The 3,136-nt window shown below is 37.8% G+C and overlaps 1 non-coding gene across 1 annotated transcript; it reads right to left on the bottom strand.

Moving 5' to 3' along the window:
• Nucleotides 1-757: 757 nt before the first annotated feature.
• LOC121217543 (small nucleolar RNA R71) lies at nucleotides 758-864 on the bottom strand. The gene has a single exon (XR_005913652.1). It is a non-coding gene; the product is annotated as a small nucleolar RNA R71 (small nucleolar RNA).
• Nucleotides 865-3,136: the final 2,272 nt, after the last annotated feature.

Genomic DNA, 3,136 nt, shown 5'->3' with positions numbered 1-3,136 from the left:
TTTAAAACCTATCACAAAATCACGCGATCAAGTTTTTGGCGCAGTTACCAGGGAACTAAAATATTAGGAACACTCAAATTTTATTACTTTAGCAATTTATTTTTCTTGCAATCTAATTTTATTTTTAATTTTATTCTAATTTACTAATTTTCTTTTTCTTTCTTCTAACAAGTTTTTATAGTTTATGACTAAAAGAAACCCGTCAGGACCACTACTTTTTGACAAAGAAATTGATTGCACAGTCCGTAGAAACAAAAGAGAAATAAGGCGAAGCCTAAGATACATAGAGAACGAGCAAGAAGACGATACTCAACCCCCAACCGAAGAGATGGCTGAAAACCAAGACAATCAGCTACCTCCTGTAATTGCGGTTAATCAAAATCCTGCTTCACGCACTATGTATGATTATGCTAAACCTTTTTTAACATGAACTGAATCGAGCATAGTTAGACCTGTTGTAGTTGCAATTACTTTTGAACTAAAACCTAACACTACTCAAATGATACAACAATTTGTTCAGTTTGATGGTTTGCAGGATGAAGATCCCAACGCTCACTTAGCAAACTTTTTGGAGTTATGCGATACATTTAAAATTAATGGCGTTTTTAATGATGCCAGTCGTCTTTGGTTATTCCCTTTCTCATTGAGGAACAAAGCTAAACAGTGGTTGAACTCGTTACCAGGAGGGTCAACTACTGCTTGGGAACAAATGACCGAAAAATTTTTACTAAAATATTTTCCGCCGGCCAAAATGGCTAAATTACGTAATGATATCTCTTCCTTTGTGTAGATGGATTTAGAAACACTCTACGATGCATCGGAGAGATACAAGGACATTTTGAAAAGGTGCCCTCACCATGGGTTACCGCTTTGGCTTCAGGTTCAAACATTCCATAATTGCCTGAATCCTTCAACTCGGCAAATGGTTGATGCAGCTACTGGTAGAACCATCAATAATAAAACACCTGAAGATGCTTATGAGTTCATAGAAGAGATGTCATTGAATAACTATCAATAGCAAGTCATGAGGACAAAGCCAACGAAAACAGCCGGTGTTTATAACATCGATTCGGTCACCATGCTCTCTAATCAGGTAGAACTCTTGAATAAGAAAATTGATGGTTTTCTTAGTTCTTAACAGGTTCACCTAGTAATGCAGTGCGAAGCAAGTGGAGGTGGAACAAGCCATTCGGAATACCAACCTTATGGCCACAACATCGATAATGAGCAATTAAATTACATGGGTAATAATCATTGACCTCAAAACGATCCATATAGTAACACTTACAATGCAAGTTGGAGGAACCACCCCAATTTCTCGTGGGGCAGTCAAGGAAATCAAAGACCACAACCACCTTTAGGCTACCAACAACCATCCTACCAGCAAAAAGAAGCCGAACCTTGAAGAGATGCTCACAAAGTTTATCTTGGTGTCAGAAACCCGTTTCCAGAGCACTGAGATAGCATTTAAAAATGCACAAGCGTCGATCCAAGGGCTCGAAACTCAGATAGGCCAGCTTTCCAAACTAATCTCAGAAAGACCACTAGGAAGTTTACCTAGTAACACCAAAGCAAAAGAGCATGTGAAAGCAGTTACAATAAGGAGTGGGAAAGTGTTAGCAGAATCTGAAAAGAATCTAACACAAGAAGCCGTGGTAAGCGAAAAGGGGGGAGAAAAACCTGAAAATAGTGACAAACTAGTGCCGAAGGAATATAAACCTCCAGTTCCATACCCAGTAGAATTGAAAAAAGACCACATTGATGCACAATTCGGTAAGTTTCTTGAACTTTTTAAGCAATTACATATCAACTTACCTTTTGTTGAAGCCATCTCGCAGATGCCTACATACGCAAAATTTTTGAAGGAGCTTCTAATAAATAAAAGGAAATTTAAGGACTTATCTACAGTAGAACTCAACGAGGAGTGCTCAGCCATACTCTAAAATAAGCTGCCAACCAAACTAAAAGATCCAGGAAGTTTTACAATCCCTTGCTTAATTGGTAGTCTGAATGTTGAGAAAGCACTAGCTGATTTAGGCGCTAGCATTAATTTGATGCCATATAAAATGTTCAAACAACTTGGTCTTGGGGAACCTAAACCTACTAGGATGAGTATTCAATTAGCCGATAGATCTGTTAAATATCCTAGGGGCTTTATAGAAGACGTATTTGTGAAAATAGATAAATTCAAATTTCCTGTTGACTTTGTTGTGCTTGACATGGATGAAGATGTAGAAGTTCACTTAATTTTAGGGCGCCCATTTTTAGCCACTGCTAGGGCTGTAATCGATGTGGGTAACGGTAAATTGGTACTTAGAGTAGGTGACGAGGAGATTATCTTTAAAATTTATGATGCTATGAAGTTTTCTAGGGAACAGGAGGACTCTTGTTATTTTATTGACTCTATTGATCATACTACTCAAGACTCTTTCCAGGAAATTGTACAAAAAGACACGACGAAATTGTATAGCTCAAGAAGAGGAGATAGATGATGAACATAATGAGCATTCTTCAAGACGAGTAGAATATGAGCGCATTAAGATAAACGATGAACTTAAGCAAAAACCCTTTATTGAAGAGCCTCCTAAACTGGAACTTAAACAATTACCAAACCACTTGGAATACGCTTTCCTTGGAAATAACACTACATTGCCAGTTATCATTGCTTCTAACTTGCAACCCAAGGAGAAAGAGGAATTAATCCAAGTATTAAAAGAACATAAAAAGGCCATAGCTTGGAAAATTTCTGACATTAAAGGAATCAACCTTTCTTTTTGCACCCACAAAATTTTGATGGAAGATGAATACAAACTGTGTGTGCAAGCTCAAAGATGACTGAACCCCAACATGAAGGAAGTTGTTAAAGCCGAGGTAATTAAACTTCTAGATGCTGGAATTATTTATCCTATTTCTGACAGTTCTTGGGTAAGTCCAGTGCAGGTTGTCCCTAACAAAGGAGGCATGACGGTTGTGACCAATGAGAAGAATGAATTAATCCCAACAAGGACAGTCACAGGATGGAAAGTTTGCATTGACTAAAGGAAACTGAATGATGCCACAAGAAAATATCACTTCCCCTTACCATTCATTGACCAAATGTTGGAAAGACTATCTGGGCACATGTACTACTGCTTTC

This window comes from Gossypium hirsutum, chromosome A02 (genome assembly GCF_007990345.1).
Source record: "Gossypium hirsutum isolate 1008001.06 chromosome A02, Gossypium_hirsutum_v2.1, whole genome shotgun sequence".
NCBI lineage: Eukaryota > Viridiplantae > Streptophyta > Magnoliopsida > Malvales > Malvaceae > Gossypium > Gossypium hirsutum.
Note: the sequence above shows the minus strand (reverse complement) of the source record. Positions and strands in the feature narration are given on the sequence as shown.